Source organism: Tympanuchus pallidicinctus, unplaced genomic scaffold (assembly GCF_026119805.1).
Source record: "Tympanuchus pallidicinctus isolate F22 unplaced genomic scaffold, pur_lepc_1.0 scaffold3, whole genome shotgun sequence".
Classification (NCBI taxonomy): Eukaryota; Metazoa; Chordata; class Aves; order Galliformes; family Phasianidae; genus Tympanuchus; species Tympanuchus pallidicinctus.
In genome coordinates this window covers 94,671,202-94,685,840 of record NW_026294747.1, presented here as the reverse complement: position 1 = coordinate 94,685,840, position 14,639 = coordinate 94,671,202, and the positions used below count along the sequence as shown (strand labels likewise).

The 14,639-nt window shown below is 34.6% G+C and overlaps 1 protein-coding gene across 4 annotated transcripts in view; it reads left to right on the top strand.

Moving 5' to 3' along the window:
* ZNF385D (zinc finger protein 385D) overlaps positions 1-14,639 on the top strand; it is a 375,527-nt gene that overhangs the window by 89,832 nt on the left and 271,056 nt on the right. The window lies entirely within an intron of this gene.

The following is a 14,639-nucleotide window of genomic DNA, read 5'->3' as shown; positions in this document are numbered from 1 at the left end:
GTTGGATAATCATTTGTAAGAGGATCCACAATGTTTCTGAAACAAGGAAAGTATTATTTAAATCACTTCACCGATTAAGCTGTAAGTTATTTAAACAAGGCAGTCTTATGTTGACTTGTGTGCAGTGAGAGTTTTTCAAAGTTAGAAATCTGCTCTTTAATAAATTTGTTTAATGATGACACTTTAAAACCAGTGAGTTATTTGGTCACATCAAGTTCTTGTTTGCTACAGATTGCTGCACATTGCCTTAATGGTTATGCATGTAACAGCAGAGATGATCAAATGGATAAATAAAATCAAGAGATAAAGGCCTGTGAAAGAGCTTTTAACTTGCAAGTTACAGAGGTTTATGCTGCGTGATAGTATTTTTCTCGATTTCATATTTTTTCGTTCATGATCTCCTGGATGGTAGCCCAGAAGATTCTTCTCCTCATCTGACTGCATTTTTCTTAATTTTCTAGGCTCCCTGACATTAGTCTTTTCTTTGTTTACATCTAAAATTAAATTATTGATTATTATGAATTTGTATAATTGTAGTAATAAAAATAGGATTATTTCAAATTTTTCTTCATCCGCATGTCTCTGATCAAATTAAAAGGTATACTTGATCTTAGCAGACATGAGATTTATAAATTATGAGGAGAATTGGGATTATATTGATGTATTTTAGGACAGATAGTGGAAAATTAAGCTCTGTTCTTTCTTCAAGTCTTGACTTAGGTATGGTTTCTGAAGTGACCTGCATGTCTGTAGAAGCTTATTTTCTGCAGGTTTTAGTTCATTCTTATTTTCTTTTTCATATGTTAAAAACATACAAACTGTTTCCTCAGCTCAACAATTTCAAGATACTGTTTTAGCTGAGGTGGTTTACCTTAGATGATTCATTTCAGTCCTCACAGGACAACAGAATAACCTAAACATTGATGTTATGTTATAGTATGTATATTATTTAAGCATCACAACATAATATAACAAATAGGTCCACAGAGATCAAGGATGAAAATTTACAGCTGCATCATTTCTCATAATGCTTAATTTATAAGATGTAAAGATAGGGTTATGAACTAGAAGTTACACAAAATTGCAGTACCTGCCAAATTCATAAATTACTTTAGTCATTTTAAATAGAGTTGAACTTATTAGGCACTGCAGGGTACAAGCCAAGAAATTATGGTCAAATGCTCAGGCTCATGTCACTAAGCTGCGGTTCCTCTCATTTCTATCAGCCACACTGAGCTTTGGTCTCTATGGATTTTTTTTTTGTTATTGCACGTAAGCTTTTGTGACTGTCTTTTAGAGTTGTTATCGTCACTTTTGTCTAGCCCATTTAACTGTAACGGATGGATGGATTTAAAAACCATCTGCAGCTACTATTAATATCATTCTTCAGTAGATGCATTTCCATAAGCATCTGATAACAGCTGTTGGAGCATAACAATTTCGTTTACTTCCTTTGTATCTAATTTTACAGCATCATTTTTTTCTTCCATTAACAAATATTTCTTTATCAGAAAATGCTATTCATAAAATTCTAAGTGACTTCATTCCAAATGTCCACTGAAGTGTTTGAAAATAAGAATGAAGTATTTAGTGTATGTTCTGTTTTAGGATTTTAAAATTAACACAATTTTTAATGGTATTTCTGGCAATAGCTTAACAAAAAATGTGTAAATACAAATTTCTCTTACGTTAATTTCATTATATGTGTGATCTTATGGCAAATTAAAGAAACAATTTTCTGCAAAAGCTGTATTTATTGAAAGGTTTGGAAACTCTGTCATATTTCAATGGCTTTTGCTTTAATGGTCACGCGTTCAGTAATGTGTTCAGTAGCACTGTTGCATTTAACTAGCTTCCTGAATAAAAAGATTATGCAAATATAAAACATAGCATTTAATGATTAGAGTTTATTGCTGCAGATTATATATTCGTGGAGAGGAAAAGGAAGTAAATTTGCCCAATGTGAATTTTTCTTCTTGTGCAAGTAACTTCAACTAATGTTAAATGAAAAGCAGACTAAAAAAGTAAACTTTTTAGAAATAGTTAACTGAAATTAGTTACTTTGCTTGTACATTGTTTTTGGAGCAACGGTATGTATTTCGCCTGTAATTGTAATTTTCTTTCAAATCACTGATTGGTCAGACATCTCAGTGAGATTTTAATCTCAGGTAAAAGTCCATAAAAAAAAAAATATATTTCGTTTTATATCTCAGAACCACAGAATACAAGGTAATAAAAATATTACAGCAGATATTTACTTTCCTCATGTGTAGTTCCCGGCGTTCACCATAGCTGATAAACAATTCACTTACTTTGTTACATGTAAAAGCAGTAAAAAAACAAAAAAACAAAACAAAACAAAAAAACCCCATAAGTTGGTAATGATTCTGTATGTGCATTTAGATCTTGATGTTCCAAACAGAGTTGATGCCGAGTTGAAGTATTTAGTAATAAATGTAATGAATAAATAATCCCGTCTTTTCTCAACACTGTAAGCAGATGTAGAAAATGTACAAGTAGAGTTATTGATCCTTTTTCATTTGTGTCTAGTCACTTGGCCAGACTATTGTTTACAAAATGATCTGATCATCAAACTATTTTTTTGGCATTCCTCTGGAGAGGAAAAGAATTGTGACAAGATCACTTTCTGAATAAACTTTACAAGTATGTAGAATCATAGAATCCTTAGAGTTGGAAGGGACCTTGGAAGGTCAACATTTTTCTTGGTCTAATTGTAGTTATAACTAGTGAATGCAAACACTGAGCAGTGCTTGATTTTCTTTTAATTGTGTTTTTGTAGACTTCTTGTATTAAATGCTGACTTGTAGTGTTGTTTCTGGCCTGAGCTAAATTTCCTGTGGGTTTACAGACGTATTGTATGAAGACACCAGCCAGACTACTTTAAAATGAAAAACAAGTCTAGCATTTTTTGACAGCTGAAGTGCTTAACGTTCTGTTTTCTAGTACTATCGTTTGAAAGGATCAAAAGAAGCTTGATAGTCTGGAATTCAGCACTATCTTGCTTTGAAGATGAAGTTATGCTGTTGTGTTACCTAAAGCCAACAAATCTATGAAAAAAAAAACCGTGGGAAATCCTGCTTTTTTCCTTTTTTTTTTTTCTCTCCCAGAAAATTCAGATGAAATGAAGAAGAATGTTTAAGTGCTATTATTTGAATTTAAATGTATTTAAGTAATTTAAAGCTGTTTACCAATACAAATAGAAAAAAAAAAAACCAAACCAACAATTAATTAGTTCCACTAATTACAGCAGCAGTCTAATTGCAGAAATGTGAATGCATTTCTAGGGTTAAAGGTAGCATCTTGAAAGAGCTATCTTTGCTTTAGTTTTATGTTTGAAAAGCTAGAATGTTAAACTCCTAAAAATCTTTGATGACCCATATGCTAATAATTCTTGGCCAATATTACTCCTGATTACAAGGAAATTTTTCCTGCTCAAATCTGCTGTCATCTAGGATCACCAGAGTCTTCTTATTGGCAGTTTTGAGTGCATGATTTCATGGTAGTCCATGTATTTTTTTGCACTGTTCCTCAGAGGTCTGTCTTGGATTATTTCTTTCAGAATATGTTTTTGAGGATATGATGCTATTTCTTTCCTCACCAAATGTCAAGGATGATGTAAGACTAAATATAGCAGTTGGAGAAGTATTATATTTTGTTTTCTAGCATTAACTTTGGTGTAGTAACTACCACAAGTTTTGTAGAAATGGATGCATTGACATATACGAGAATTTCTCATTCTGCAGTCATTTTTATCTTCCAGCAAGTTTCATTCCATGTTCATAGTTTGTTGTTCCTGTCATATTGGTATGACTACTTATTAATATTCTTGTATCATCATTGTTTTAAGAAAGGATTCTTACGAAACATAGGGTACATTTCAGTTTTGCTATGTTATACCTCTGGATTTTGGATCTACCTTCTCAAAAGTATGCATTCAATAATTGCTTTTTTTGTGTGTGTGTAGCTACAGAAATCGTGTCAAAATTCCCAGAGGCAGTATAAACTGGAGCAGTAAGAGTTCCTTATTTGGGGAGTTAAACTTGTTATCTGCAAAAGTTTCTGGAACATTTCTTAATCTACCACAGCAATCTATGTAAGATGCATTGCAGAAAAGAAAAGAGGCTAAGAATTGAAGTTGAAGACTAATTTTGAAAGTAAGAACTGCCTGTTGAACTTACTTCCCTGGTTTGTTTTTCATAACATCTTCAGTGTGAGCAATATGTGAAGGCTAGGTCATGGTTTACAAGAAGTCATTTGTCACCTGATACTTTCTTTCCATGGAATACTTTAAAGGTTTTGCCAAGATATCAAATGCTCTGTGTGCCTAAATGTGTTCTCAAAGTTGCTCTTTAGGCAGAATCATGTTTACCATAAGTGGTACCATTATTAGAAGACAGTAGTTCTGGGGGAGTACAGTTTTCTATGAAATTCAATTTTGAAGAGACACCAGTAAGGGAATCAATATTAAATCTGAAGAATTGTACAAATTGTTTGCGTTCTCCTAATATATCTGGTGTATATATATATATACATATATATGATATTTTGTTACCTAGAATTAAAGTTCGTTTGAATTTATTAAAAAAAATCAACACTTAGTGCAGACTGACAAATGTTTTAAAGAAATAGTACTGTTCTCTTTAGCTTTATCTCCGGAATTAATTAAATGCAGAGGCAAGACATAGAAATAACTGTAATGCTTTGTTCCTGCAGAACAAACACCTATGTCACTTACAAGATATTTGATGTCTTCTACAGTTTCCTGTCTGTTTGTGGGAAATGTTTTCATTAGAAATTCATGTCTTGTGGAGAACCAGCTGAGCTCCAGGATCTGCAGCAGGTTGCAATCTGTTGGCCAGAATTAGAAATCTGATCTCCAACATCAAAAGGCCAAAGTCTGTCTGTGTGTGCTGCTTCTGAGAAAATACTTTGAGGCAGATTCTTAAAAAGAAGAATTCGCACCTGCTTGAGCTAATATGTTCTTTACTCTTTCCCTTTGCTTTTCTAGCTGCTTCTTCCTCTGCCCCCAGTCTACAGTCTTGTAAATTGGATTAAAATTCTTTATGTACTTTTCACTAAACTGATACGGTTTGTTTTAATCCATGTGAATTTATGGCAGATTAGGGCAAGAGGAAATTGCTTCAAATTAAAAGAAGAGGGATTTAAACTAGATATAAGGAAGAAGTTTTTTATCGTAATGATAGTGAAGCCATGAAAGAGGTTGCCCAGAGAGGTGATGAATGCCTTCATCTATGGAGATGTTCAAGGTGGGGCTGGATTGGGGTCTGAGCACCCTGTTGTAGCTGTAGGTGACCCTTTTCATTGCAGGCGAGTTGGACTGGTTGGCCCTTCCAATGCAAATGATTCTATGATTCCAGGTTATCTGAGCCTGTTTCCAAGAGTGATTGGTTTACTTCATGAGAGGTTGAAAGACTTTGTTATTTAGTCTGATTTTGGCTGCTGAACTTAGAATTACATAGAAGTCTTAAATTTTCACTACCTTTTACTTATTTTACATTTAATTGCTTGCTGCAGTGTTTTGTGTTTAAGTGTAGAAAATAAAATCATAAAATATTAAAAAACATAGGTGAACATTAATTATATTTTCTTCATTTCAAGTTTGAGACAATAAATTCTTTGCTGCCAGCTGGGTAAGGGAAGGGATTGTCCTGCTGTGTTCTGTAATCTCACCTCACTAGGTGCAGGTTTGGGCACTACAATATGAGAAGGACATAAAAATATTAAAATATCTGAAGGAAGGATACAATGGCAGTGAATGGTCTAGAAAGGAATATGTATGAGAAGTAGCTGAGTTCCCTGGGTTTGCTCAGACCAGAGCAGAGGAGCTGAGGGAAGGCATTATGGTGGCTGCAGCTCTCACAGGGAGCTGAGGAGCAGAGCTGAGTTCTGCTCTCTGTGACAGCAACAGGGCCCCAGGGTAATATGAGAGAAAAAAAAAAAAAAAAAAAAAAGGTGGAAATTAGCACAATGAAAAGCTTTCCCTGAATTTGCGGGGTTACATGTTTACAGTGATGAACCCAAAATATCCTGTACCTTTGCAGCTGCTTGTTGTTTCACAACCAACTCAAATGGCTTAAAATTAGTACAATCTCATATGTTTTCTTCTTAAACAGCAGAGTAATTAGATCTATTTCTGTTATCATGTTAGAAAGTTTTAATTTCCAAAAGTAGGAAAACAATTTTGAAAATACATCCAATTTTGTATGTAATGAGGGTTGCTTAAAGTACTGAGTATAGATAATGTGATCCAAGTAATTTTCTTCTAATTGAAAAGCAAACCACTTTTTTTCTATCTTCGGTACCCTCAATTTTTCATAATAAATAAAATACTGCAATGGCTGCAAGTTATAGGAAAGCACTTTATCATCCATGCCTTTACTGATGGTTTACTGTTTTGATCAAGTCTGTAAGGGTTCATGAAGCATTTTGCTTGATTTTAGGCATTTTTTGGAAGTTGTTAGAGCTTTCCTTTATTGTGTTAAATGTTTTGGCATCTTCGAACGCTTTCTTACCAAAATAAGGTCAGTAGAAACCGACTAATATAAAATTCCTGTGGTGTTTGTCTTCTAACAACTCTACTACAATACAGCTGAAACTGCACTTAAAAAGTTCTATTGGATGTTTTTTGAAAGTGATCTCACTCTGCGGATATTTGTGGTTGATGAATACAATGTATGCAGTCTAGGAAAGGGACCAAACCAGTGTTTATCTTCTAATTATTCCAGATTTGAAATCTCTTATATGACTATAGGTTTTTGGTTGCTGCTGTTGTAGAAATATTAGGCATTACATTTAACACAAAGGTGTTTGTCCATTACATGAATATTTTATGTTTGGTCATTTGGTCATTGTTGCTAATTTTTTCTCATACAGGTTTCTAAAAAATTCTACTTGGAGGTTTTTTTTTTCTCTGAATAATATTTAATCACTTGAATACATTACTTGTCTATCGTTACTGTTCTCTCAGTTTTGATAAAAACAATCTGTTTTCTCATTGAGATTGTTATTTCTTCCAATACTTTAAGAATTTGATTTTTCAAAAGACAAATTCCATCTTTTATCCAAAGTAACTGTAGCTGTGTGTTTCTGGAAGAGTCACTGGAACATCTTCCAGTGAAGAATGGCCACTTGGGTGTTCTGTGTTTTGTTACACTGCTCTCATGAATGTGAAATAAAAGAGACAGTAGAATAGCTGGGACTTGATTTGAAGACAGCTCGATAGAACAGCTTAAGAATTCTGATGATGAATTTGATACTGATGTCATAGATCACTTTTGAGTACTTCGTTTTTCTAAAATTCTGTAAGTTCAGTGATGAATGTGGATGCAAGTAATGAATGATTACTATCAACTGCTTTCCTGAAACCTCTTGTCTTAGCTTTTTAGTTAACTCTTTAGAATCAGATGAAATGATGTGATGACACAGATTTGGTAGTCACTCTTGCTCTTGTTAAGTGTTTTGCATCCATGAGAGGGCACTCTAGCATGTATTACAGATGTTGAGATGAGTTGCATAAACAGGCTAAAAAAAGCATACTTTTAGAAGTGTATCTTATGCTTATTTCATTTCAAAACTGAGGTAAGCTACTTTTACTTCTTTAGAGATATGAACAAATCTAAGTATGCAGAGAGTTTTAAGCAATTTAGTATTGATACAGGTTGTGCATTAATAAAATGATAAAATAATATAAGAACGACTGAAATATTTCCTGTTTTGTGTTGCTGGACACTGAAATTATTTAAGTGCATATATTTAACTAGATTATCTTAAAATGCTGAGATGAGGAGGGAATTTACGTTCACTGGAAAGAAAGGGATGAAAAGAAGACTTTAAATCCCTCTTTGTTTTCCAACTTTAGTCAACAAATTAAAATAGTGATTTTTACCTTTTCAAGTTCTTTCTGAACACAGCCAAATAGTGTTAAAATGCAGAAACTATAAATCTGCCCACCCTAAGTTTAAATTGTAATAATAGGTGCAGTAAGTTTTCTACATGGGCAAATTAAACCTAATAACATGCCCCTAAACCCCTGAGTGGCTGCTGAAACAGTACCAAGTGCAAGCAATTTTCATCCTGTGGGGCTTGAAAGAGTTTTGCTGAGAATTGAAGTTAGCACCAGTTTTTTCCTGGTGATTTCATGTATTGAGTCTCTAGAGAATAAGTTAAAGTGCTGAAGCTTAAAAGCTTCCATGTTTTTGTGAGTTGGGAGGCTATCTAACATCAGAGTGTTATTTGTGCACCAACCCAACTGTTTCAATTACCAATTTATCGCTGGGGAGTAGTAATAGATTTTTTAAGTTTAAAGATAGATTTGAGCTCTGGCTGTCTACAAGAAAATTCATGATCCCATTGAGAAGATAGTGTAGATGCCGACGTGTTACAGGATTTAACCCTACTGTTACAGAGTTGTGTTTATTCGTACGCTTTTATAAATTCTATTTGAGCGCAATTTTACTCATTGTGTTCTACACTGTAAGATGAAAATGAAATCTGTAATTAATACTGGGAAGTTGTGTTATTTGTACTATCAAATTCCTAGTCAGTTTGCAGACTAAAACTGTCACGAAAGTACAAGGATCATCCCTCAGGAGGTGATAAGCAACATCTGCGTTTGCAGTGCATAGTGTCACACCTTGCTCCTTTCCTTTTCTCCTTTCTACAGTAGCATCTGGGTAGCTAGTTAGTTTTATGAAAGTACATAAGCTAATTTTGGTAGAGAAGGAAATATTTAAGGTAATTGTTTGGAAAACCTAAAATATGCTACTGCACGTTTGTATGTTAGGATATTATTTTGGCATTTTTGTAGAGTAGTTAATTTTTTTTTTAAGTGACATTTTAATTGCATTTAATTGCATTGCATTCTTCCATTTTTCTGACCCTGACTAATGCAAATTCACAGCCTGTGTTAAAGCCATCTGAAATAAGCCAGTGAGAGAAGGGTTAGCATATTGTTTAGAAAACTGAAATCTTATAATTACACATGGAGTGAACAGGGCAAGATGTGGGTTTACACCTGGCACGGTGTGCATCCTGCAGCTGGGTACTCCCATGTTGGGAAAAGTCCAGATTCTCAGTGGGCAAAAGGCTGTGAGACTGTTGCCAGGTCAAACCCAGCATGAGTGCAGGAAATGGTGGAGGAACCCAGCATAGGTAATGCCTGCCTTGCCAGAAGTCCTTGGAGTTCTGTGGATTTACCTTATTGGAGGTTTAAAACTACTTGTTAATCTTTATGATTCTAGGTATAATTAAGTGAAGGTTGGGGATGTGTTTTTTTTTGTTTATTTTGTGGCATCTGATTCTTTGCTTGTTTTTCCTCCCGAGACCCCACATATAACTTTTTCTTCTCATTTCTGTGGTTCTGTTATTACACTGGGAATATATGGAACTGGCTTGAGGAAGAATTGCATTTCTGTCTTGCCTACCATATGTCTCAGTTGAGACAGGATACCCAAGAGGTTTTTTGTTAGAGCTACTACAGAGGCATTTAAATCATAGGAGAATGATGTCAGGATAGCTGATGAATTTCAGTGACAACTTCAGCAAATCAGATGTGTCAGTGAGAACTTAAGCAAATCAGACAGGACATTTTCAGCTGTCCTTTCAAATTTGATGTCTTATTCTTTGTGGAGTTTGGACATACCACCTTTCCCTTAAAAAGTGTACTTTGTTATGACCACTATTCCACAACTTACAACCTCAAAATCTTTTTTAAAGACTTTGTATCTGTACTTAATATATTTTGAGAAAACAGATTAGAACAGTTCAGAAAGCTATCAATCCTAGTATGTCAGTAATTAGTTGCAGGGAAGTAGGATGAATTGTTCATTATATCTGTAAGACTCATCATGGATCACTTTCTAACGTGTCATCCAGAAAGAAGAGCCTGTAGAGGATGGTTTGTGTGTAGAGCTGTGTGGCTTAGCAGTATTTGCCAGAGAGGAACTAGAGTGGTGAAGGATGTTTTGTGTGTATTTAAGCATGAAGGGATTTAATGTCACAACTGCTTTATTCTACTTAAAAGAAAACAGAGTGAGTTCCTCTAATAGGAAAGTGAGAATTTATGGTATGGTGTTGAAACCCAGATCGTGACTAGCAGTGCTTCACACCATGTCTGTGGAAGCAGTTATGTTTTCAGAAAGGATGTTATGCAGAAGGTCACATCTTTGTTTTCCGTCAAGATTCCTGTGCAATGCAGAAAGTCATCTATATTTTTGCAATTAGTGTAAACTGTTGACTGTAGTTAGAATGCAGCAGTTGCTTCCAAAATTTCCTCTTTTTGAAACAATTTATTCCATTGTTTCAGAGCCTCTGAACTGTACTACTCAAATGTAAGATAGTTTTCACCTCAACAGCTGGAGGTATATATGTAAATATGTCATACTATACAACACTTTTGTTTCATACAAGTAATCTTGTTTACCTCTCCTGGTCTGCTGGACACTTCTTTATTTCATCTGACTACAAGGAGATACTGGTAAAATAATTTTCTGGAACTGGTATCATATCTATTTAGTGTGTGACATATCAAAGCTACTAATTGCCTCCAGTTAAATGGCTTCCTAATGATTTGGATGAAAAAAAAACCCCAAAACAAAACTCAAAGCAAATCAAAATAACAAAAAACAAGGATAAAATACTGTTTCTGTTATTCAAAGTTTATCACTTCATACAAATTTGAGCTCTTGCACCCATGTCTAGATGGGATAATTTTTTTTTTGTTGTTGTTTCATATGCCAGCAGAACCCCTTTGTTTTCATTGGGTTTGGGGGAGTTTTATAAATTCTTTGAATTTCACAAATAAAATTGGAGTAATTTTTAAGACCTTTAATGTTTTAACATCAAATTCTGGCATGTATAGGTAAACAGGCTTTGATTCAGTGGGTGCATTTCTTGCTGTCAGAGGACTGTGAAGACCTTTCCATTCCCAAGTCTAAATTCAGGAAATAATCTGCAACTGTAAGAGTTTAGACTTTCTCACTTATACCAAAGAGAAAGGACGCATAATAGATTCGATATTACTGCAGAATAAAATGTGGTATGGGGAGACTTATATCCACCCTTTCCTGTCCTCCTTATATTTTCTATTTTGGTATACATTAATATATCGACACATGATAACAGTTTTATTTCTATGTAATCTATGTAGATTCTATATTATGAGAAGGCTTTCAGAGTGCCTTCAGCACAACCACAAATTACATGTAGTAAAACAGTTTTTCTGAGATAACCATTTAATTAAGTTTAGGGATTTCTTAGTACAAGTAATATTTTTTTAAGCATTTTTTATTTCTTTCATGGCCTTTGCACTAACATTTGCCAAGTAGAATACAGGTGTGAAGTCTTTCTGTAACCAAATATCAGCATAAATAAGAATTACAGTTTAGCTGTATTTTAATCTAGTGATAAAGGAATCTACTCAAAAAGTGGAAGAATCTTACCAATGAGATACCTTCAAGAAGGTATCTCAATTTTGAATTCTCTTATGGGCTTGTGAAAAGGTACAGAATCAATACTAAATAAACATTGAATTCAAATATTTGTGTTTTTTTTTTTTTTTTTTAAACATCATTATTGCTTATTTGATGATTATAGTGACAGATAGCTGTGCCCTGGATGATCTTATGTCAGGAAAATTATACGTCCATTTGTTTTTAAATTGTTCTGTGATTTTACATTTTGTTAGTGTATGTGGTTATATCTACTAACTATTCCATGAATACCATCTGTAGAATACTAAAAGATTTGTGTTGGGAGTGACAGTGTACATTAATATTTTGACAGTTTTCATGACTTTTAGGATATCATTGTTGATGTATAATGCTGAAATAATAGTTTAGTAAAGGTATAAGAATGCTTTCAAGTAATGTATTCTGCCTTTTTACTTGCTTTGATGATAGTATTCATAGTGTGTTTAGGAAAGAAGGAATGCTTAATATTTTTTTCCAGTTTAATATACATAACACTCTAGTTTGAAGCCTGCTTTTATTGCTTATAGTGACTTATAAGAGTGTAATAATCTTTTCACTTAACTGTAATGCCAGGAATAATGATCGGTTTAAGTCAGACATAAATTCTCCCGTCTAATTTTAGTTTTGGTTCTAGTATTTCATTTTAACTCACTGTATGCCTGTCCATAAACAACAATTAAAGCTTCCTAACAATGTAAAATTCCAAGAAGCCAGTCAATGTGCCCTGGGAATTAATCATTATAAAACCATGCTGGCTGATCTATTATAAAAATATTTCCAAAGTTATCACTTATATTTGAATTTGCATAAGTTTTTTGAGGAGGAGCTAGCAATAAAGTAGAAAAAGGGTGACTTACTATTAGTATTGATGTGCTGGTTGTAGCTCCCTTTTACATGGAGTCTTAGTGTAAACGTGAATACAGATTCTTGGGACCCTGTGTGAATATGTGCTGTAAGGGTGGGAAGCAAGTAGAGGACTCCAGTGTCACTCTATCATTGTATGAAGAAGTATTTGGCAATATTTAAAGCTTTTACTGTCTACAGGTCTTTGACATGCTAAAAAATAACTAAAAAAAATAATTTGAAATGTATTAACCTGAAATGTTCATGAAGGCCAGCTGCTGACAAGTGGTATCTTGCACTTGTCATGGCACCATCCAATACTACCACTTAATTTCATAAGCCCATTTTGTCTTGTTTTTCCACAGGGCCTTTGCCTTATTCAAAGGCATAAACAGGGTAACGGTGGTCATATTTTAACATGAGCTAGAACCCTCAATTTTTGTCTTCTGACATCACAGTACTTTATGATGGATACATTTAGACATTTTTGAAGTCTACACTCAGTGAGAATGTCAAGATCAAAACACAAAGTTTTTACCCTTATCTGATTCCAGCACATATTGTAATATATAAATATTTTCCATGTGGAATTTTACAGTAGAAAAAAAAGACATATTGAATTACAGGCTCATTAGCTCCTGAAAAACAAATCACGTTTTACCATGCTCAATTTGCAGCGTGAAAATATTTAACTGGATCTTTGATTTTTCAACTATTATGACAACAGAATTGTTCCAGTGTTAACTCAGACCCAGATCCAGCTTAAAAATAGGTGATGTCACAAAGAAGGTGTAGTGTGCTTGACTGGGAACCAGGTACCCTTCTATTTGATTCTCCTAGGCTTTGGCACCGTTTGTGTTTGCAGTTGATAAGGCAACAGGTAATCTGTGACTGGTTATCTTTAAGGAGCAGGTAAGAGCACCACTAGAAATCAGGATGGGTTTAAAGGAAAATGTTTAGATACTTATGGCACTTTGTACTACATTTCTGTGTGGCTGTAGAGGTGATCACAAGATCTTGAGTCTTCCTCCCCATATGCTGAAGCTGCAGGGAGCTGCTGAGAGTTAAGCTCTTCTGTGGGGAATGGGAGACAGATGAGGATGCTCCAGGCACATCTGTGTTTGTTACTGGACTCTGCTGATTGCTCTCCTACTTTGGTTGTTGCTTTTGCTTACTCTTTCATATTGACTGACTTCTATCTCCCATGCTGTTAAGGGGACACAAAGCTGTAATGTTCTTAAAGAAGGAGGTGGCAGAAGACTGAACACATGTTCTGGAATTGCTAGGCTCTTCTTTCCTTTTCACCGCTGCCATGTCTTCAGCATGACTACTTACATTTTCTTTAAAGTATGACAATTCTGCAGAAATAAGAAAAACAGACGGTTCTTAAAATATTATAAAACAATGCAAAATTGTTAATGGTTTTCATAAACAAATCCAAATAATTTCACAAGGAAATAAATGTTAGTTATTTCCCATGGGTTGCATTTTCCCTTTGGGAAGAAATGTGAAAAAATAAATGTAATTTGTAGAATTACAATGGCAAGGGAATACAATAATAGACTACATTTCAGTTCTGACTATTCACGTATCCACAAGGTTATTCTCACTTCGAGTGTAAGAGTTAAAATTCTAGTTTCATAACTAGCTATCTGATAGCAGCTTAGTGGATGAACAAGAGAAGCCAAAAACTTGGATGATTGATTTAGTGTCTGATCATATTACATTTGTTACAACTTTCCTAAAAAAAATAAATTTAATGCTGGCAAGAGGTGCCAGGCTGACTGCTCTGGAATCTTATTTATCTACTGTAAGAGAACTACTCTGACAGCAGGAGTTTGAAATCTCTCTTACTGCCTGAAAAATAAGCTTAGTGATATTCAGTGCAGAATATAAGGAAGAATTTGGTGCTCAAACCATTATATGTTTCTCTGCAGAGGTTACCAAGCTCTTGCACTGTGAAGGTTAGACACAACCCTGTGGAAATGGTTGAAGCAATGTAATGAAAGAGCTTTGGATTATTCTTGCTGACATGGCAACTGTGAATGACAGTAGGAGACCAACTAGGCAAGGCTCTGGAGATGCTCTGCTTTTCCTGTCTCCTGTGGAAGCAGATGATTCAGCTCCTTATTTCCAGAAGGATTTCCTATGTGGGATCATAGAATGGCCTTGGTTGACCTTGATGATCATCTAGTTTCAACCCCCTTGCTGTGGGCAGGGTTGCCAACCTCTAGACCAGGCTGCCCAAAGCCACATCCAGCCTTGCCTTGAATGCCTTCAGACACA